This window comes from Phyllobates terribilis, unplaced genomic scaffold (genome assembly GCF_046119375.1).
Source record: "Phyllobates terribilis strain yellow unplaced genomic scaffold, ASM4611937v1 Scaffold_217__1_contigs__length_3308461, whole genome shotgun sequence".
In the NCBI taxonomy this organism is placed as follows: Eukaryota; Metazoa; Chordata; class Amphibia; order Anura; family Dendrobatidae; genus Phyllobates; species Phyllobates terribilis.
This window is the reverse complement of record NW_027362977.1, coordinates 2511827-2532790: the sequence shown is the minus strand read 5'-3', so window position 1 is coordinate 2532790 and position 20964 is coordinate 2511827. Positions and strand designations below refer to the sequence as shown.

Genomic DNA, 20964 nt, shown 5'->3' with positions numbered 1-20964 from the left:
CTTTGAACATGAAAAATCCAATGAGGAGAAGAAAAGCAAAGCCAAAGAGTCCATCCCAAAATCCGACAAACAAGCAAAATGAACAAAAAACATTGAATTCAATTCTTTCTGATTTTAGAAACTGCATTAAAGAAGGGGTGCACCGGTCCTGGAGATACTGCAATACCAGGTCAATGCGTGGAGTGGACAGAGCAAGCTCTTTTTCCATCTCCCTGTTCTAAAAATCCATTTAATATATGGTCCCCAGATAGGGGACGTATCAGATATTAAACTGATAAGAACAGATACTACACTTGATCTTAGCCAAAAGGCCGAGAAGCGATAACCAGAATTGGTTTCAAACTACGGAGCCACCCAAGGATCCTGAAAAGTCCATTTGTGGAGATGAGCTCCTGGACTCCCGTTAAGAAGACATGTTGTCAACCTCTAGATCCCTTACATGCCTGCACTTTTCGGCTTGCTGCTGCTGCAATCCACGCGTTTTAGATCTGCATAACTCCACCTCTTTAAACACAGCACCTTCACCCCCTGCTGTTCCCACCCGCCTCAACACCGTTGGAAGGGAGGAGAACCAATTAAGGCGGGGGGTGGGGTGGAACGAGCAGCTGTCTACCCTTAGCAGGAGGGCTCCTGATTACATACCTCTCCTGCTGCTGCTGCTGCTGGCTGTCCAGCAGCAGACTGAAGGTGGCTGCTGCTGTGCACAGGTATATAAAGGCTCAGAGCCTATTATGACACGCGCAGCCAGCGTTCCATTGCCACATTCCATCTACTGCAGGCAGGATACCTGGCTGGCTGAATGTCGCTGAGAAGCTCACAGAGACCGCCATAAGCAACAGTTTAACAGAATGCCACAGACTAATCAACCAAACTTTTTGGGTTGGGTTCTCTTTTATAGTCTGCAGGCATTAAATGAAAGAAGTCAGTGTTCCAGCAGAGGGAGACAACGTTTCAGAAAAGGCATTGTAGCAAACCAAAAAAGAAATTTTAAGCGCAGCAGAGTAACCAGCGCACATACCTGTTAGCTCAGGTGAGTTTAAAAGGCTGCTGTTGATAACAAGGGCATTTGCTAAATAGATGGTGTGTGTGCAACAATATACTGAAAGGTCAATTATATTGTGCAGCTTATCTCACCACCTGTAGTTATTTAGGTGAAAGCTCCAAAATGCTTGCCTAATATGTCTGTTTATCCAAAAGGAAGTAAAAAGGGAGAGCTAGAAAGATAGCATTGCATCACATTACATGGCAATGCAATGCACAGTTGCTGAAGTTGAACCAAAATGAGCTTGTAATCTGGCTTCTGCAACTTTGAACATGAAAAATCCAATGAGGAGAAGAAAAGCAAAGCCAAAGAGTCCATCCCAAAATCCGACAAACAAGCAAAATGAACAAAAAACATTGAATTCAATTCTTTCTGATTTTAGAAACTGCATTAAAGAAGGGGTGCACCGGTCCTGGAGATACTGCAATACCAGGTCAATGCGTGGAGTGGACAGAGCAAGCTCTTTTTCCATCTCCCTGTTCTAAAAATCCATTTAATATATGGTCCCCAGATAGGGGACGTATCAGATATTAAACTGATAAGAACAGATACTACACTTGATCTTAGCCAAAAGGCCGAGAAGCGATAACCAGAATTGGTTTCAAACTACGGAGCCACCCAAGGATCCTGAAAAGTCCATTTGTGGAGATGAGCTCCTGGACTCCCGTTAAGAAGACATGTTGTCAACCTCTAGATCCCTTACATGCCTGCACTTTTCGGCTTGCTGCTGCTGCAATCCACGCGTTTTAGATCTGCATAACTCCACCTCTTTAAACACAGCACCTTCACCCCCTGCTGTTCCCACCCGCCTCAACACCGTTGGAAGGGAGGAGAACCAATTAAGGCGGGGGGTGGGGTGGAACGAGCAGCTGTCTACCCTTAGCAGGAGGGCTCCTGATTACATACCTCTCCTGCTGCTGCTGCTGCTGGCTGTCCAGCAGCAGACTGAAGGTGGCTGCTGCTGTGCACAGGTATATAAAGGCTCAGAGCCTATTATGACATGCGCAGCCAGCGTTCCATTGCCACATTCCATCTACTGCAGGCAGGATACCTGGCTGGCTGAATGTCGCTGAGAAGCTCACAGAGACCGCCATAAGCAACAGTTTAACAGAATGCCACAGACTAATCAACCAAACTTTTTGGGTTGGGTTCTCTTTTATAGTCTGCAGGCATTAAATGAAAGAAGTCACTGTTCCAGCAGAGGGAGACAACGTTTCAGAAAAGGCATTGTAGCAAACCAAAAAAGAAATTTTAAGCGCAGCAGAGTAACCAGCGCACATACCTGTTAGCTCAGGTGAGTTTAAAAGGCTGCTGTTGATAACAAGGGCATTTGCTAAATAGATGGTGTGTGTGCAACAATATACTGAAAGGTCAATTATATTGTGCAGCTTATCTCACCACCTGTAGTTATTTAGGTGAAAGCTCCAAAATGCTTGCCTAATATGTCTGTTTATCCAAAAGGAAGTAAAAAGGGAGAGCTAGAAAGATAGCATTGCATCACATTACATGGCAATGCAATGCACAGTTGCTGAAGTTGAACCAAAATGAGCTTGTAATCTGGCTTCTGCAACTTTGAACATGAAAAATCCAATGAGGAGAAGAAAAGCAAAGCCAAAGAGTCCATCCCAAAATCCGACAAACAAGCAAAATGAACAAAAAACATTGAATTCAATTCTTTCTGATTTTAGAAACTGCATTAAAGAAGGGGTGCACCGGTCCTGGAGATACTGCAATACCAGGTCAATGCGTGGAGTGGACAGAGCAAGCTCTTTTTCCATCTCCCTGTTCTAAAAATCCATTTAATATATGGTCCCCAGATAGGGGACGTATCAGATATTAAACTGATAAGAACAGATACTACACTTGATCTTAGCCAAAAGGCCGAGAAGCGATAACCAGAATTGGTTTCAAACTACGGAGCCACCCAAGGATCCTGAAAAGTCCATTTGTGGAGATGAGCTCCTGGACTCCCGTTAAGAAGACATGTTGTCAACCTCTAGATCCCTTACATGCCTGCACTTTTCGGCTTGCTGCTGCTGCAATCCACGCGTTTTAGATCTGCATAACTCCACCTCTTTAAACACAGCACCTTCACCCCCTGCTGTTCCCACCCGCCTCAACACCGTTGGAAGGGAGGAGAACCAATTAAGGCGGGGGGTGGGGTGGAACGAGCAGCTGTCTACCCTTAGCAGGAGGGCTCCTGATTACATACCTCTCCTGCTGCTGCTGCTGCTGGCTGTCCAGCAGCAGACTGAAGGTGGCTGCTGCTGTGCACAGGTATATAAAGGCTCAGAGCCTATTATGACACGCGCAGCCAGCGTTCCATTGCCACATTCCATCTACTGCAGGCAGGATACCTGGCTGCCTGAATGTCGCTGAGAAGCTCACAGAGACCGCCATAAGCAACAGTTTAACAGAATGCCACAGACTAATCAACCAAACTTTTTGGGTTGGGTTCTCTTTTATAGTCTGCAGGCATTAAATGAAAGAAGTCAGTGTTCCAGCAGAGGGAGACAACGTTTCAGAAAAGGCATTGTAGCAAACCAAAAAAGAAATTTTAAGCGCAGCAGAGTAACCAGCGCACATACCTGTTAGCTCAGGTGAGTTTAAAAGGCTGCTGTTGATAACAAGGGCATTTGCTAAATAGATGGTGTGTGTGCAACAATATACTGAAAGGTCAATTATATTGTGCAGCTTATCTCACCACCTGTAGTTATTTAGGTGAAAGCTCCAAAATGCTTGCCTAATATGTCTGTTTATCCAAAAGGAAGTAAAAAGGGAGAGCTAGAAAGATAGCATTGCATCACATTACATGGCAATGCAATGCACAGTTGCTGAAGTTGAACCAAAATGAGCTTGTAATCTGGCTTCTGCAACTTTGAACATGAAAAATCCAATGAGGAGAAGAAAAGCAAAGCCAAAGAGTCCATCCCAAAATCCGACAAACAAGCAAAATGAACAAAAAACATTGAATTCAATTCTTTCTGATTTTAGAAACTGCATTAAAGAAGGGGTGCACCGGTCCTGGAGATACTGCAATACCAGGTCAATGCGTGGAGTGGACAGAGCAAGCTCTTTTTCCATCTCCCTGTTCTAAAAATCCATTTAATATATGGTCCCCAGATAGGGGACGTATCAGATATTCAACTGATAAGAACAGATACTACACTTGATCTTAGCCAAAAGGCCGAGAAGCGATAACCAGAATTGGTTTCAAACTACGGAGCCACCCAAGGATCCTGAAAAGTCCATTTGTGGAGATGAGCTCCTGGACTCCCGTTAAGAAGACATGTTGTCAACCTCTAGATCCCTTACATGCCTGCACTTTTCGGCTTGCTGCTGCTGCAATCCACGCGTTTTAGATCTGCATAACTCCACCTCTTTAAACACAGCACCTTCACCCCCTGCTGTTCCCACCCGCCTCAACACCGTTGGAAGGGAGGAGAACCAATTAAGGCGGGGGGTGGGGTGGAACGAGCAGCTGTCTACCCTTAGCAGGAGGGCTCCTGATTACATACCTCTCCTGCTGCTGCTGCTGCTGGCTGTCCAGCAGCAGACTGAAGGTGGCTGCTGCTGTGCACAGGTATATAAAGGCTCAGAGCCTATTATGACACGCGCAGCCAGCGTTCCATTGCCACATTCCATCTACTGCAGGCAGGATACCTGGCTGGCTGAATGTCGCTGAGAAGCTCACAGAGACCGCCATAAGCAACAGTTTAACAGAATGCCACAGACTAATCAACCAAACTTTTTGGGTTGGGTTCTCTTTTATAGTCTGCAGGCATTAAATGAAAGAAGTCAGTGTTCCAGCAGAGGGAGACAACGTTTCAGAAAAGGCATTGTAGCAAACCAAAAAAGAAATTTTAAGCGCAGCAGAGTAACCAGCGCACATACCTGTTAGCTCAGGTGAGTTTAAAAGGCTGCTGTTGATAACAAGGGCATTTGCTAAATAGATGGTGTGTGTGCAACAATATACTGAAAGGTCAATTATATTGTGCAGCTTATCTCACCACCTGTAGTTATTTAGGTGAAAGCTCCAAAATGCTTGCCTAATATGTCTGTTTATCCAAAAGGAAGTAAAAAGGGAGAGCTAGAAAGATAGCATTGCATCACATTACATGGCAATGCAATGCACAGTTGCTGAAGTTGAACCAAAATGAGCTTGTAATCTGGCTTCTGCAACTTTGAACATGAAAAATCCAATGAGGAGAAGAAAAGCAAAGCCAAAGAGTCCATCCCAAAATCCGACAAACAAGCAAAATGAACAAAAAACATTGAATTCAATTCTTTCTGATTTTAGAAACTGCATTAAAGAAGGGGTGCACCGGTCCTGGAGATACTGCAATACCAGGTCAATGCGTGGAGTGGACAGAGCAAGCTCTTTTTCCATCTCCCTGTTCTAAAAATCCATTTAATATATGGTCCCCAGATAGGGGACGTATCAGATATTAAACTGATAAGAACAGATACTACACTTGATCTTAGCCAAAAGGCCGAGAAGCGATAACCAGAATTGGTTTCAAACTACGGAGCCACCCAAGGATCCTGAAAAGTCCATTTGTGGAGATGAGCTCCTGGACTCCCGTTAAGAAGACATGTTGTCAACCTCTAGATCCCTTACATGCCTGCACTTTTCGGCTTGCTGCTGCTTCAATCCACGCGTTTTAGATCTGCATAACTCCACCTCTTTAAACACAGCACCTTCACCCCCTGCTGTTCCCACCCGCCTCAACACCGTTGGAAGGGAGGAGAACCAATTAAGGCGGGGGGTGGGGTGGAACGAGCAGCTGTCTACCCTTAGCAGGAGGGCTCCTGATTACATACCTCTCCTGCTGCTGCTGCTGCTGGCTGTCCAGCAGCAGACTGAAGGTGGCTGCTGCTGTGCACAGGTATATAAAGGCTCAGAGCCTATTATGACACGCGCAGCCAGCGTTCCATTGCCACATTCCATCTACTGCAGGCAGGATACCTGGCTGGCTGAATGTCGCTGAGAAGCTCACAGAGACCGCCATAAGCAACAGTTTAACAGAATGCCACAGACTAATCAACCAAACTTTTTGGGTTGGGTTCTCTTTTATAGTCTGCAGGCATTAAATGAAAGAAGTCAGTGTTCCAGCAGAGGGAGACAACGTTTCAGAAAAGGCATTGTAGCAAACCAAAAAAGAAATTTTAAGCGCAGCAGAGTAACCAGCGCACATACCTGTTAGCTCAGGTGAGTTTAAAAGGCTGCTGTTGATAACAAGGGCATTTGCTAAATAGATGGTGTGTGTGCAACAATATACTGAAAGGTCAATTATATTGTGCAGCTTATCTCACCACCTGTAGTTATTTAGGTGAAAGCTCCAAAATGCTTGCCTAATATGTCTGTTTATCCAAAAGGAAGTAAAAAGGGAGAGCTAGAAAGATAGCATTGCATCACATTACATGGCAATGCAATGCACAGTTGCTGAAGTTGAACCAAAATGAGCTTGTAATCTGGCTTCTGCAACTTTGAACATGAAAAATCCAATGAGGAGAAGAAAAGCAAAGCCAAAGAGTCCATCCCAAAATCCGACAAACAAGCAAAATGAACAAAAAACATTGAATTCAATTCTTTCTGATTTTAGAAACTGCATTAAAGAAGGGGTGCACCGGTCCTGGAGATACTGCAATACCAGGTCAATGCGTGGAGTGGACAGAGCAAGCTCTTTTTCCATCTCCCTGTTCTAAAAATCCATTTAATATATGGTCCCCAGATAGGGGACGTATCAGATATTAAACTGATAAGAACAGATACTACACTTGATCTTAGCCAAAAGGCCGAGAAGCGATAACCAGAATTGGTTTCAAACTACGGAGCCACCCAAGGATCCTGAAAAGTCCATTTGTGGAGATGAGCTCCTGGACTCCCGTTAAGAAGACATGTTGTCAACCTCTAGATCCCTTACATGCCTGCACTTTTCGGCTTGCTGCTGCTGCAATCCACGCGTTTTAGATCTGCATAACTCCACCTCTTTAAACACAGCACCTTCACCCCCTGCTGTTCCCACCCGCCTCAACACCGTTGGAAGGGAGGAGAACCAATTAAGGCGGGGGGTGGGGTGGAACGAGCAGCTGTCTACCCTTAGCAGGAGGGCTCCTGATTACATACCTCTCCTGCTGCTGCTGCTGCTGGCTGTCCAGCAGCAGACTGAAGGTGGCTGCTGCTGTGCACAGGTATATAAAGGCTCAGAGCCTATTATGACACGCGCAGCCAGCGTTCCATTGCCACATTCCATCTACTGCAGGCAGGATACCTGGCTGGCTGAATGTCGCTGAGAAGCTCACAGAGACCGCCATAAGCAACAGTTTAACAGAATGCCACAGACTAATCAACCAAACTTTTTGGGTTGGGTTCTCTTTTATAGTCTGCAGGCATTAAATGAAAGAAGTCAGTGTTCCAGCAGAGGGAGACAACGTTTCAGAAAAGGCATTGTAGCAAACCAAAAAAGAAATTTTAAGCGCAGCAGAGTAACCAGCGCACATACCTGTTAGCTCAGGTGAGTTTAAAAGGCTGCTGTTGATAACAAGGGCATTTGCTAAATAGATGGTGTGTGTGCAACAATATACTGAAAGGTCAATTATATTGTGCAGCTTATCTCACCACCTGTAGTTATTTAGGTGAAAGCTCCAAAATGCTTGCCTAATATGTCTGTTTATCCAAAAGGAAGTAAAAAGGGAGAGCTAGAAAGATAGCATTGCATCACATTACATGGCAATGCAATGTACAGTTGCTGAAGTTGAACCAAAATGAGCTTGTAATCTGGCTTCTGCAACTTTGAACATGAAAAATCCAATGAGGAGAAGAAAAGCAAAGCCAAAGAGTCCATCCCAAAATCCGACAAACAAGCAAAATGAACAAAAAACATTGAATTCAATTCTTTCTGATTTTAGAAACTGCATTAAAGAAGGGGTGCACCGGTCCTGGAGATACTGCAATACCAGGTCAATGCGTGGAGTGGACAGAGCAAGCTCTTTTTCCATCTCCCTGTTCTAAAAATCCATTTAATATATGGTCCCCAGATAGGGGACGTATCAGATATTAAACTGATAAGAACAGATACTACACTTGATCTTAGCCAAAAGGCCGAGAAGCGATAACCAGAATTGGTTTCAAACTACGGAGCCACCCAAGGATCCTGAAAAGTCCATTTGTGGAGATGAGCTCCTGGACTCCCGTTAAGAAGACATGTTGTCAACCTCTAGATCCCTTACATGCCTGCACTTTTCGGCTTGCTGCTGCTGCAATCCACGCGTTTTAGATCTGCATAACTCCACCTCTTTAAACACAGCACCTTCACCCCCTGCTGTTCCCACCCGCCTCAACACCGTTGGAAGGGAGGAGAACCAATTAAGGCGGGGGGTGGGGTGGAACGAGCAGCTGTCTACCCTTAGCAGGAGGGCTCCTGATTACATACCTCTCCTGCTGCTGCTGCTGCTGGCTGTCCAGCAGCAGACTGAAGGTGGCTGCTGCTGTGCACAGGTATATAAAGGCTCAGAGCCTATTATGACACGCGCAGCCAGCGTTCCATTGCCACATTCCATCTACTGCAGGCAGGATACCTGGCTGGCTGAATGTCGCTGAGAAGCTCACAGAGACCGCCATAAGCAACAGTTTAACAGAATGCCACAGACTAATCAACCAAACTTTTTGGGTTGGGTTCTCTTTTATAGTCTGCAGGCATTAAATGAAAGAAGTCAGTGTTCCAGCAGAGGGAGACAACGTTTCAGAAAAGGCATTGTAGCAAACCAAAAAAGAAATTTTAAGCGCAGCAGAGTAACCAGCGCACATACCTGTTAGCTCAGGTGAGTTTAAAAGGCTGCTGTTGATAACAAGGGCATTTGCTAAATAGATGGTGTGTGTGCAACAATATACTGAAAGGTCAATTATATTGTGCAGCTTATCTCACCACCTGTAGTTATTTAGGTGAAAGCTCCAAAATGCTTGCCTAATATGTCTGTTTATCCAAAAGGAAGTAAAAAGGGAGAGCTAGAAAGATAGCATTGCATCACATTACATGGCAATGCAATGCACAGTTGCTGAAGTTGAACCAAAATGAGCTTGTAATCTGGCTTCTGCAACTTTGAACATGAAAAATCCAATGAGGAGAAGAAAAGCAAAGCCAAAGAGTCCATCCCAAAATCCGACAAACAAGCAAAATGAACAAAAAACATTGAATTCAATTCTTTCTGATTTTAGAAACTGCATTAAAGAAGGGGTGCACCGGTCCTGGAGATACTGCAATACCAGGTCAATGCGTGGAGTGGACAGAGCAAGCTCTTTTTCCATCTCCCTGTTCTAAAAATCCATTTAATATATGGTCCCCAGATAGGGGACGTATCAGATAGTAAACTGATAAGAACAGATACTACACTTGATCTTAGCCAAAAGGCCGAGAAGCGATAACCAGAATTGGTTTCAAACTACGAAGCCACCCAAGGATCCTGAAAAGTCCATTTGTGGAGATGAGCTCCTGGACTCCCGTTAAGAAGACATGTTGTCAACCTCTAGATCCCTTACATGCCTGCACTTTTCGGCTTGCTGCTGCTGCAATCCACGCGTTTTAGATCTGCATAACTCCACCTCTTTAAACACAGCACCTTCACCCCCTGCTGTTCCCACCCGCCTCAACACCGTTGGAAGGGAGGAGAACCAATTAAGGCGGGGGGTGGGGTGGAACGAGCAGCTGTCTACCCTTAGCAGGAGGGCTCCTGATTACATACCTCTCCTGCTGCTGCTGCTGCTGGCTGTCCAGCAGCAGACTGAAGGTGGCTGCTGCTGTGCACAGGTATATAAAGGCTCAGAGCCTATTATGACACGCGCAGCCAGCGTTCCATTGCCACATTCCATCTACTGCAGGCAGGATACCTGGCTGGCTGAATGTCGCTGAGAAGCTCACAGAGACCGCCATAAGCAACAGTTTAACAGAATGCCACAGACTAATCAACCAAACTTTTTGGGTTGGGTTCTCTTTTATAGTCTGCAGGCATTAAATGAAAGAAGTCAGTGTTCCAGCAGAGGGAGACAACGTTTCAGAAAAGGCATTGTAGCAAACCAAAAAAGAAATTTTAAGCGCAGCAGAGTAACCAGCGCACATACCTGTTAGCTCAGGTGAGTTTAAAAGGCTGCTGTTGATAACAAGGGCATTTGCTAAATAGATGGTGTGTGTGCAACAATATACTGAAAGGTCAATTATATTGTGCAGCTTATCTCACCACCTGTAGTTATTTAGGTGAAAGCTCCAAAATGCTTGCCTAATATGTCTGTTTATCCAAAAGGAAATAAAAAGGGAGAGCTAGAAAGATAGCATTGCATCACATTACATGGCAATGCAATGCACAGTTGCTGAAGTTGAACCAAAATGAGCTTGTAATCTGGCTTCTGCAACTTTGAACATGAAAAATCCAATGAGGAGAAGAAAAGCAAAGCCAAAGAGTCCATCCCAAAATCTGACAAACAAGCAAAATGAACAAAAAACATTGAATTCAATTCTTTCTGATTTTAGAAACTGCATTAAAGAAGGGGTGCACCGGTCCTGGAGATACTGCAATACCAGGTCAATGCGTGGAGTGGACAGAGCAAGCTCTTTTTCCATCTCCCTGTTCTAAAAATCCATTTAATATATGGTCCCCAGATAGGGGACGTATCAGATATTAAACTGATAAGAACAGATACTACACTTGATCTTAGCCAAAAGGCCGAGAAGCGATAACCAGAATTGGTTTCAAACTACGGAGCCACCCAAGGATCCTGAAAAGTCCATTTGTGGAGATGAGCTCCTGGACTCCCGTTAAGAAGACATGTTGTCAACCTCTAGATCCCTTACATGCCTGCACTTTTCGGCTTGCTGCTGCTGCAATCCACGCGTTTTAGATCTGCATAACTCCACCTCTTTAAACACAGCACCTTCACCCCCTGCTGTTCCCACCCGCCTCAACACCGTTGGAAGGGAGGAGAACCAATTAAGGCGGGGGGTGGGGTGGAACGAGCAGCTGTCTACCCTTAGCAGGAGGGCTCCTGATTACATACCTCTCCTGCTGCTGCTGCTGCTGGCTGTCCAGCAGCAGACTGAAGGTGGCTGCTGCTGTGCACAGGTATATAAAGGCTCAGAGCCTATTATGACACGCGCAGCCAGCGTTCCATTGCCACATTCCATCTACTGCAGGCAGGATACCTGGCTGGCTGAATGTCGCTGAGAAGCTCACAGAGACCGCCATAAGCAACAGTTTAACAGAATGCCACAGACTAATCAACCAAACTTTTTGGGTTGGGTTCTCTTTTATAGTCTGCAGGCATTAAATGAAAGAAGTCAGTGTTCCAGCAGAGGGAGACAACGTTTCAGAAAAGGCATTGTAGCAAACCAAAAAAGAAATTTTAAGCGCAGCAGAGTAACCAGCGCACATACCTGTTAGCTCAGGTGAGTTTAAAAGGCTGCTGTTGATAACAAGGGCATTTGCTAAATAGATGGTGTGTGTGCAACAATATACTGAAAGGTCAATTATATTGTGCAGCTTATCTCACCACCTGTAGTTATTTAGGTGAAAGCTCCAAAATGCTTGCCTAATATGTCTGTTTATCCAAAAGGAAGTAAAAAGGGAGAGCTAGAAAGATAGCATTGCATCACATTACATGGCAATGCAATGCACAGTTGCTGAAGTTGAACCAAAATGAGCTTGTAATCTGGCTTCTGCAACTTTGAACATGAAAAATCCAATGAGGAGAAGAAAAGCAAAGCCAAAGAGTCCATCCCAAAATCCGACAAACAAGCAAAATGAACAAAAAACATTGAATTCAATTCTTTCTGATTTTAGAAACTGCATTAAAGAAGGGGTGCACCGGTCCTGGAGATACTGCAATACCAGGTCAATGCGTGGAGTGGACAGAGCAAGCTCTTTTTCCATCTCCCTGTTCTAAAAATCCATTTAATATATGGTCCCCAGATAGGGGACGTATCAGATATTAAACTGATAAGAACAGATTTTTTGATTGAAGCTGCATCCAAGGCACTGAAAAATGTGACCGAAGTCACACCAAAACAGCGCACGAGGCGAGGATTCATGTGGACCCTTCCCGGAGGAGAGGGTCCCCAATAAACCATCCCCATCCCTCCGAGCCAGAAGGCCACAGCGAGGGTCAGGGATCTCCGATGCTCTCCCTAGCCGAAGCCGGAGAAGAGCCGTTTTCGTGCTCCCAGCTTCCATCTAGGCTGCCACCCTAGTGGAGCTGGAGCCTGTGTTGGTTTCTCAGCCCAAAGCTGACCGGACCTCCGACCGGGTTTATAAAAATTCCCCTTCCTAGCCCGGAGGCCAGGAATAGGGGGGGGTTGCTCAGAAAGTATGATTGGCAAAGGTGCGGCGTGCTACGAAGCCAAGTCTTTCTGGGGTTCCCAGTCCCAGTAAGCTTGGACTCCCACCAGGGCGCCTACTCCTGGGGCACATTGCTAAAAAGCCCTCACACTTACCCAGCCTAGTGACTTCGATCCTGGAGGGCCATGTTTTCCATCAGATAACTCTATGAGCCACCTGGCGTACTAACAAGTGCACCAAACCAGTGTGTAATATGCATCAATTTACTAGGGCAGCCCAAGGACAAAACTGCCTTTTCAAAAGATACTACACTTGATCTTAGCCAAAAGGCCGAGAAGCGATACTACACTTGATCTTAGCCAAAAGGCCGAGAAGCGATAACCAGAATTGGTTTCAAACTACGGAGCCACCCAAGGATCCTGAAAAGTCCATTTGTGGAGATGAGCTCCTGGACTCCCGTTAAGAAGACATGTTGTCAACCTCTAGATCCCTTACATGCCTGCACTTTTCGGCTTGCTGCTGCTGCAATCCACGCGTTTTAGATCTGCATAACTCCACCTCTTTAAACACAGCACCTTCACCCCCTGCTGTTCCCACCCGCCTCAACACCGTTGGAAGGGAGGAGAACCAATTAAGGCGGGGGGTGGGGTGGAACGAGCAGCTGTCTACCCTTAGCAGGAGGGCTCCTGATTACATACCTCTCCTGCTGCTGCTGCTGCTGGCTGTCCAGCAGCAGACTGAAGGTGGCTGCTGCTGTGCACAGGTATATAAAGGCTCAGAGCCTATTATGACACGCGCAGCCAGCGTTCCATTGCCACATTCCATCTACTGCAGGCAGGATACCTGGCTGGCTGAATGTCGCTGAGAAGCTCACAGAGACCGCCATAAGCAACAGTTTAACAGAATGCCACAGACTAATCAACCAAACTTTTTGGGTTGGGTTCTCTTTTATAGTCTGCAGGCATTAAATGAAAGAAGTCAGTGTTCCAGCAGAGGGAGACAACGTTTCAGAAAAGGCATTGTAGCAAACCAAAAAAGAAATTTTAAGCGCAGCAGAGTAACCAGCGCACATACCTGTTAGCTCAGGTGAGTTTAAAAGGCTGCTGTTGATAACAAGGGCATTTGCTAAATAGATGGTGTGTGTGCAACAATATACTGAAAGGTCAATTATATTGTGCAGCTTATCTCACCACCTGTAGTTATTTAGGTGAAAGCTCCAAAATGCTTGCCTAATATGTCTGTTTATCCAAAAGGAAGTAAAAAGGGAGAGCTAGAAAGATAGCATTGCATCACATTACATGGCAATGCAATGCACAGTTGCTGAAGTTGAACCAAAATGAGCTTGTAATCTGGCTTCTGCAACTTTGAACATGAAAAATCCAATGAGGAGAAGAAAAGCAAAGCCAAAGAGTCCATCCCAAAATCCGACAAACAAGCAAAATGAACAAAAAACATTGAATTCAATTCTTTCTGATTTTAGAAACTGCATTAAAGAAGGGGTGCACCGGTCCTGGAGATACTGCAATACCAGGTCAATGCGTGGAGTGGACAGAGCAAGCTCTTTTTCCATCTCCCTGTTCTAAAAATCCATTTAATATATGGTCCCCAGATAGGGGACGTATCAGATATTAAACTGATAAGAACAGATACTACACTTGATCTTAGCCAAAAGGCCGAGAAGCGATAACCAGAATTGGTTTCAAACTACGGAGCCACCCAAGGATCCTGAAAAGTCCATTTGTGGAGATGAGCTCCTGGACTCCCGTTAAGAAGACATGTTGTCAACCTCTAGATCCCTTACATGCCTGCACTTTTCGGCTTGCTGCTGCTGCAATCCACGCGTTTTAGATCTGCATAACTCCACCTCTTTAAACACAGCACCTTCACCCCCTGCTGTTCCCACCCGCCTCAACACCGTTGGAAGGGAGGAGAACCAATTAAGGCGGGGGGTGGGGTGGAACGAGCAGCTGTCTACCCTTAGCAGGAGGGCTCCTGATTACATACCTCTCCTGCTGCTGCTGCTGCTGGCTGTCCAGCAGCAGACTGAAGGTGGCTGCTGCTGTGCACAGGTATATAAAGGCTCAGAGCCTATTATGACACGCGCAGCCAGCGTTCCATTGCCACATTCCATCTACTGCAGGCAGGATACCTGGCTGGCTGAATGTCGCTGAGAAGCTCACAGAGACCGCCATAAGCAACAGTTTAACAGAATGCCACAGACTAATCAACCAAACTTTTTGGGTTGGGTTCTCTTTTATAGTCTGCAGGCATTAAATGAAAGAAGTCAGTGTTCCAGCAGAGGGAGACAACGTTTCAGAAAAGGCATTGTAGCAAACCAAAAAAGAAATTTTAAGCGCAGCAGAGTAACCAGCGCACATACCTGTTAGCTCAGGTGAGTTTAAAAGGCTGCTGTTGATAACAAGGGCATTTGCTAAATAGATGGTGTGTGTGCAACAATATACTGAAAGGTCAATTATATTGTGCAGCTTATCTCACCACCTGTAGTTATTTAGGTGAAAGCTCCAAAATGCTTGCCTAATATGTCTGTTTATCCAAAAGGAAGTAAAAAGGGAGAGCTAGAAAGATAGCATTGCATCACATTACATGGCAATGCAATGCACAGTTGCTGAAGTTGAACCAAAATGAGCTTGTAATCTGGCTTCTGCAACTTTGAACATGAAAAATCCATTGAGGAGAAGAAAAGCAAAGCCAAAGAGTCCATCCCAAAATCCGACAAACAAGCAAAATGAACAAAAAACATTGAATTCAATTCTTTCTGATTTTAGAAACTGCATTAAAGAAGGGGTGCACCGGTCCTGGAGATACTGCAATACCAGGTCAATGCGTGGAGTGGACAGAGCAAGCTCTTTTTCCATCTCCCTGTTCTAAAAATCCATTTAATATATGGTCCCCAGATAGGGGACGTATCAGATATTAAACTGATAAGAACAGATACTACACTTGATCTTAGCCAAAAGGCCGAGAAGCGATAACCAGAATTGGTTTCAAACTACGGAGCCACCCAAGGATCCTGAAAAGTCCATTTGTGGAGATGAGCTCCTGGACTCCCGTTAAGAAGACATGTTGTCAACCTCTAGATCCCTTACATGCCTGCACTTTTCGGCTTGCTGCTGCTGCAATCCACGCGTTTTAGATCTGCATAACTCCACCTCTTTAAACACAGCACCTTCACCCCCTGCTGTTCCCACCCGCCTCAACACCGTTGGAAGGGAGGAGAACCAATTAAGGCGGGGGGTGGGGTGGAACGAGCAGCTGTCTACCCTTAGCAGGAGGGCTCCTGATTACATACCTCTCCTGCTGCTGCTGCTGCTGGCTGTCCAGCAGCAGACTGAAGGTGGCTGCTGCTGTGCACAGGTATATAAAGGCTCAGAGCCTATTATGACACGCGCAGCCAGCGTTCCATTGCCACATTCCATCTACTGCAGGCAGGATACCTGGCTGGCTGAATGTCGCTGAGAAGCTCACAGAGACCGCCATAAGCAACAGTTTAACAGAATGCCACAGACTAATCAACCAAACTTTTTGGGTTGGGTTCTCTTTTATAGTCTGCAGGCATTAAATGAAAGAAGTCAGTGTTCCAGCAGAGGGAGACAACGTTTCAGAAAAGGCATTGTAGCAAACCAAAAAAGAAATTTTAAGCGCAGCAGAGTAACCAGCGCACATACCTGTTAGCTCAGGTGAGTTTAAAAGGCTGCTGTTGATAACAAGGGCATTTGCTAAATAGATGGTGTGTGTGCAACAATATACTGAAAGGTCAATTATATTGTGCAGCTTATCTCACCACCTGTAGTTATTTAGGTGAAAGCTCCAAAATGCTTCCCTAATATGTCTGTTTATCCAAAAGGAAGTAAAAAGGGAGAGCTAGAAAGATAGCATTGCATCACATTACATGGCAATGCAATGCACAGTTGCTGAAGTTGAACCAAAATGAGCTTGTAATCTGGCTTCTGCAACTTTGAACATGAAAAATCCAATGAGGAGAAGAAAAGCAAAGCCAAAGAGTCCATCCCAAAATCCGACAAACAAGCAAAATGAACAAAAAACATTGAATTCAATTCTTTCTGATTTTAGAAACTGCATTAAAGAAGGGGTGCACCGGTCCTGGAGATACTGCAATACCAGGTCAATGCGTGGAGTGGACAGAGCAAGCTCTTTTTCCATCTCCCTGTTCTAAAAATCCATTTAATATATGGTCCCCAGATAGGGGACGTATCAGATATTAAACTGATAAGAACAGATACTACACTTGATCTTAGCCAAAAGGCCGAGAAGCGATAACCAGAATTGGTTTCAAACTACGGAGCCACCCAAGGATCCTGAAAAGTCCATTTGTGGAGATGAGCTCCTGGACTCCCGTTAAGAAGACATGTTGTCAACCTCTAGATCCCTTACATGCCTGCACTTTTCGGCTTGCTGCTGCTGCAATCCACGCGTTTTAGATCTGCATAACTCCACCTCTTTAAACACAGCACCTTCACCCCCTGCTGTTCCCACCCGCCTCAACACCGTTGGAAGGGAGGAGAACCAATTAAGGCGGGGGGTGGGGTGGAACGAGCAGCTGTCTACCCTTAGCAGGAGGGCTCCTGATTACATACCTCTCCTGCTGCTGCTGCTGCTGGCTGTCCAGCAGCAGACTGAAGGTGGCTGCTGCTGTGCACAGGTATATAAAGGCTCAGAGCCTATTATGACACGCGCAGCCAGCGTTCCATTGCCACATTCCATCTACTGCAGGCAGGATACCTGGCTGGCTGAATGTCGCTGAGAAGCTCACAGAGACCGCCATAAGCAACAGTTTAACAGAATGCCACAGACTAATCAACCAAACTTTTTGGGTTGGGTTCTCTTTTATAGTCTGCAGGCATTAAATGAAAGAAGTCAGTGTTCCAGCAGAGGGAGACAACGTTTCAGAAGAGGCATTGTAGCAAACCAAAAAAGAAATTTTAAGCGCAGCAGAGTAACCAGCGCACATACCTGTTAGCTCAGGTGAGTTTAAAAGGCTGCTGTTGATAACAAGGGCATTTGCTAAATAGATGGTGTGTGTGCAACAATATACTGAAAGGTCAATTATATTGTGCAGCTTATCTCACCACCTGTAGTTATTTAGGTGAAAGCTCCAAAATGCTTGCCTAATATGTCTGTTTATCCAAAAGGAAGTAAAAAGGGAGAGCTAGAAAGATAGCATTGCATCACATTACATGGCAATGCAATGCACAGTTGCTGAAGTTGAACCAAAATGAGCTTGTAATCTGGCTTCTGCAACTTTGAACATGAAAAATCCAATGAGGAGAAGAAAAGCAAAGCCAAAGAGTCCATCCCAAAATCCGACAAACAAGCAAAATGAACAAAAAACATTGAATTCAATTCTTTCTGATTTTAGAAACTGCATTAAAGAAGGGGTGCACCGGTCCTGGAGATACTGCAATACCAGGTCAATGCGTGGAGTGGACAGAGCAAGCTCTTTTTCCATCTCCCTGTTCTAAAAATCCATTTAATATATGGTCCCCAGATAGGGGACGTATCAGATAGTAAACTGATAAGAACAGATACTACACTTGATCTTAGCCAAAAGGCCGAGAAGCGATAACCAGAATTGGTTTCAAACTACGAAGCCACCCAAGGATCCTGAAAAGTCCATTTGTGGAGATGAGCTCCTGGACTCCCGTTAAGAAGACATGTTGTCAACCTCTAGATCCCTTACATGCCTGCACTTTTCGGCTTGCTGCTGCTGCAATCCACGCGTTTTAGATCTGCATAACTCCACCTCTTTAAACACAGCACCTTCACCCCCTGCTGTTCCCACCCGCCTCAACACCGTTGGAAGGGAGGAGAACCAATTAAGGCGGGGGGTGGGGTGGAACGAGCAGCTGTCTACCCTTAGCAGGAGGGCTCCTGATTACATACCTCTCCTGCTGCTGCTGCTGCTGGCTGTCCAGCAGCAGACTGAAGGTGGCTGCTGCTGTGCACAGGTATATAAAGGCTCAGAGCCTATTATGACACGCGCAGCCAGCGTTCCATTGCCACATTCCATCTACTGCAGGCAGGATACCTGGCTGGCTGAATGTCGCTGAGAAGCTCACAGAGACCGCCATAAGCAACAGTTTAACAGAATGCCACAGACTAATCAACCAAACTTTTTGGGTTGGGTTCTCTTTTATAGTCTGCAGGCATTAAATGAAAGAAGTCAGTGTTCCAGCAGAGGGAGACAACGTTTCAGAAAAGGCATTGTAGCAAACCAAAAAAGAAATTTTAAGCGCAGCAGAGTAACCAGCGCACATACCTGTTAGCTCAGGTGAGTTTAAAAGGCTGCTGTTGATAACAAGGGCATTTGCTAAATAGATGGTGTGTGTGCAACAATATACTGAAAGGTCAATTATATTGTGCAGCTTATCTCACCACCTGTAGTTATTTAGGTGAAAGCTCCAAAATGCTTGCCTAATATGTCTGTTTATCCAAAAGGAAATAAAAAGGGAGAGCTAGAAAGATAGCATTGCATCACATTACATGGCAATGCAATGCACAGTTGCTGAAGTTGAACCAAAATGAGCTTGTAATCTGGCTTCTGCAACTTTGAACATGAAAAATCCAATGAGGAGAAGAAAAGCAAAGCCAAAGAGTCCATCCCAAAATCTGACAAACAAGCAAAATGAACAAAAAACATTGAATTCAATTCTTTCTGATTTTAGAAACTGCATTAAAGAAGGGGTGCACCGGTCCTGGAGATACTGCAATACCAGGTCAATGCGTGGAGTGGACAGAGCAAGCTCTTTTTCCATCTCCCTGTTCTAAAAATCCATTTAATATATGGTCCCCAGATAGGGGACGTACCAGATATTAAACTGATAAGAACAGATACTACACTTGATCTTAGCCAAAAGGCCGAGAAGCGATAACCAGAATTGGTTTCAAACTACGGAGCCACCCAAGGATCCTGAAAAGTCCATTTGTGGAGATGAGCTCCTGGACTCCCGTTAAGAAGACATGTTGTCAACCTCTAGATCCCTTACATGCCTGCACTTTTCGGCTTGCTGCTGCTGCAATCCACGCGTTTTAGATCTGCATAACTCCACCTCTTTAAACACAGCACCTTCACCCCCTGCTGTTCCCACCCGCCTCAACACCGTTGGAAGGGAGGAGAACCAATTAAGGCGGGGGGTGGGGTGGAACGAGCAGCTGTCTACCCTTAGCAGGAGGGCTCCTGATTACATACCTCTCCTGCTGCTGCTGCTGCTGGCTGTCCAGCAGCAGACTGAAGGTGGCTGCTGCTGTGCACAGGTATATAAAGGCTCAGAGCCTATTATGACACGCGCAGCCAGCGTTCCATTGCCACATTCCATCTACTGCAGGCAGGATACCTGGCTGGCTGAATGTCGCTGAGAAGCTCACAGAGACCGCCATAAGCAACAGTTTAACAGAATGCCACAGACTAATCAACCAAACTTTTTGGGTTGGGTTCTCTTTTATAGTCTGCAGGCATTAAATGAAAGAAGTCAGTGTTCCAGCAGAGGGAGACAACGTTTCAGAAAAGGCATTGTAGCAAACCAAAAAAGAAATTTTAAGCGCAGCAGAGTAACCAGCGCACATACCTGTTAGCTCAGGTGAGTTTAAAAGGCTGCTGTTGATAACAAGGGCATTTGCTAAATAGATGGTGTGTGTGCAACAATATACTGAAAGGTCAATTATATTGTGCAGCTTATCTCACCACCTGTAGTTATTTAGGTGAAAGCTCCAAAATGCTTGCCTAATATGTCTGTTTATCCAAAAGGAAGTAAAAAGGGAGAGCTAGAAAGATAGCATTGCATCACATTACATGGCAATGCAATGCACAGTTGCTGAAGTTGAACCAAAATGAGCTTGTAATCTGGCTTCTGCAACTTTGAACATGAAAAATCCAATGAGGAGAAGAAAAGCAAAGCCAAAGAGTCCATCCCAAAATCCGACAAACAAGCAAAATGAACAAAAAACATTGAATTCAATTCTTTCTGATTTTAGAAACTGCATTAAAGAAGGGGTGCACCGGTCCTGGAGATACTGCAATACCAGGTCAATGCGTGGAGTGGACAGAGCAAGCTCTTTTTCCATCTCCCTGTTCTAAAAATCCATTTAATATATGGTCCCCAGATAGGGGACGTATCAGATATTAAACTGATAAGAACAGATACTACACTTGATCTTAGCCAAAAGGCCGAGAAGCGATAACCAGAATTGGTTTCAAACTACGGAGCCACCCAAGGATCCTGAAAAGTCCATTTGTGGAGATGAGCTCCTGGACTCCCGTTAAGAAGACATGTTGTCAACCTCTAGATCCCTTACATGCCTGCACTTTTCGGCTTGCTGCTGCTGCAATCCACGCGTTTTAGATCTGCATAACTCCACCTCTTTAAACACAGCACCTTCACCCCCTGCTGTTCCCACCCGCCTCAACACCGTTGGAAGGGAGGAGAACCAATTAAGGCGGGGGGTGGGGTGGAACGAGCAGCTGTCTACCCTTAGCAGGAGGGCTCCTGATTACATACCTCTCCTGCTGCTGCTGCTGCTGGCTGTCCAGCAGCAGACTGAAGGTGGCTGCTGCTGTGCAC

General features: G+C 45.4%; 16 non-coding genes and 1 pseudogene across 16 annotated transcripts; all 17 read right to left on the bottom strand.

Moving 5' to 3' along the window:
• Nucleotides 1-132: 132 nt before the first annotated feature.
• Nucleotides 133-323, bottom strand: LOC141214222 (U2 spliceosomal RNA). Its single transcript, XR_012283490.1, has one exon. It is a non-coding gene; the product is annotated as a U2 spliceosomal RNA (small nuclear RNA).
• Nucleotides 324-1438: 1115 nt separating this feature from the next.
• On the bottom strand, nucleotides 1439-1629 carry LOC141214221 (U2 spliceosomal RNA). The gene has a single exon (XR_012283489.1). It is a non-coding gene; the product is annotated as a U2 spliceosomal RNA (small nuclear RNA).
• A 1115-nt stretch (nucleotides 1630-2744) lies between these two features.
• On the bottom strand, nucleotides 2745-2935 carry LOC141214220 (U2 spliceosomal RNA). Its single transcript, XR_012283488.1, has one exon. It is a non-coding gene; the product is annotated as a U2 spliceosomal RNA (small nuclear RNA).
• A 1115-nt stretch (nucleotides 2936-4050) lies between these two features.
• Nucleotides 4051-4241, bottom strand: LOC141214327 (U2 spliceosomal RNA). Its single transcript, XR_012283593.1, has one exon. It is a non-coding gene; the product is annotated as a U2 spliceosomal RNA (small nuclear RNA).
• A 1115-nt stretch (nucleotides 4242-5356) lies between these two features.
• LOC141214219 (U2 spliceosomal RNA) lies at nucleotides 5357-5547 on the bottom strand. Its single transcript, XR_012283487.1, has one exon. It is a non-coding gene; the product is annotated as a U2 spliceosomal RNA (small nuclear RNA).
• A 1115-nt stretch (nucleotides 5548-6662) lies between these two features.
• Nucleotides 6663-6853, bottom strand: LOC141214218 (U2 spliceosomal RNA). The gene has a single exon (XR_012283486.1). It is a non-coding gene; the product is annotated as a U2 spliceosomal RNA (small nuclear RNA).
• Nucleotides 6854-7968: 1115 nt separating this feature from the next.
• Nucleotides 7969-8159, bottom strand: LOC141214217 (U2 spliceosomal RNA). The gene has a single exon (XR_012283485.1). It is a non-coding gene; the product is annotated as a U2 spliceosomal RNA (small nuclear RNA).
• A 1115-nt stretch (nucleotides 8160-9274) lies between these two features.
• Nucleotides 9275-9465, bottom strand: LOC141214332 (U2 spliceosomal RNA). The gene has a single exon (XR_012283598.1). It is a non-coding gene; the product is annotated as a U2 spliceosomal RNA (small nuclear RNA).
• Nucleotides 9466-10580: 1115 nt separating this feature from the next.
• Nucleotides 10581-10771, bottom strand: LOC141214216 (U2 spliceosomal RNA). The gene has a single exon (XR_012283484.1). It is a non-coding gene; the product is annotated as a U2 spliceosomal RNA (small nuclear RNA).
• A 1115-nt stretch (nucleotides 10772-11886) lies between these two features.
• Nucleotides 11887-12068, bottom strand: LOC141214338 (U2 spliceosomal RNA). Its single transcript, XR_012283604.1, has one exon. It is a non-coding gene; the product is annotated as a U2 spliceosomal RNA (small nuclear RNA).
• Nucleotides 12069-12593: 525 nt separating this feature from the next.
• LOC141214389 (U2 spliceosomal RNA) lies at nucleotides 12594-12746 on the bottom strand (annotated as a pseudogene).
• Nucleotides 12747-13861: 1115 nt separating this feature from the next.
• LOC141214214 (U2 spliceosomal RNA) lies at nucleotides 13862-14052 on the bottom strand. The gene has a single exon (XR_012283482.1). It is a non-coding gene; the product is annotated as a U2 spliceosomal RNA (small nuclear RNA).
• Nucleotides 14053-15167: 1115 nt separating this feature from the next.
• LOC141214213 (U2 spliceosomal RNA) lies at nucleotides 15168-15358 on the bottom strand. Its single transcript, XR_012283481.1, has one exon. It is a non-coding gene; the product is annotated as a U2 spliceosomal RNA (small nuclear RNA).
• Nucleotides 15359-16473: 1115 nt separating this feature from the next.
• Nucleotides 16474-16664, bottom strand: LOC141214211 (U2 spliceosomal RNA). Its single transcript, XR_012283480.1, has one exon. It is a non-coding gene; the product is annotated as a U2 spliceosomal RNA (small nuclear RNA).
• A 1115-nt stretch (nucleotides 16665-17779) lies between these two features.
• Nucleotides 17780-17970, bottom strand: LOC141214331 (U2 spliceosomal RNA). The gene has a single exon (XR_012283597.1). It is a non-coding gene; the product is annotated as a U2 spliceosomal RNA (small nuclear RNA).
• Nucleotides 17971-19085: 1115 nt separating this feature from the next.
• Nucleotides 19086-19276, bottom strand: LOC141214309 (U2 spliceosomal RNA). The gene has a single exon (XR_012283575.1). It is a non-coding gene; the product is annotated as a U2 spliceosomal RNA (small nuclear RNA).
• Nucleotides 19277-20391: 1115 nt separating this feature from the next.
• On the bottom strand, nucleotides 20392-20582 carry LOC141214210 (U2 spliceosomal RNA). The gene has a single exon (XR_012283479.1). It is a non-coding gene; the product is annotated as a U2 spliceosomal RNA (small nuclear RNA).
• Nucleotides 20583-20964: the final 382 nt, after the last annotated feature.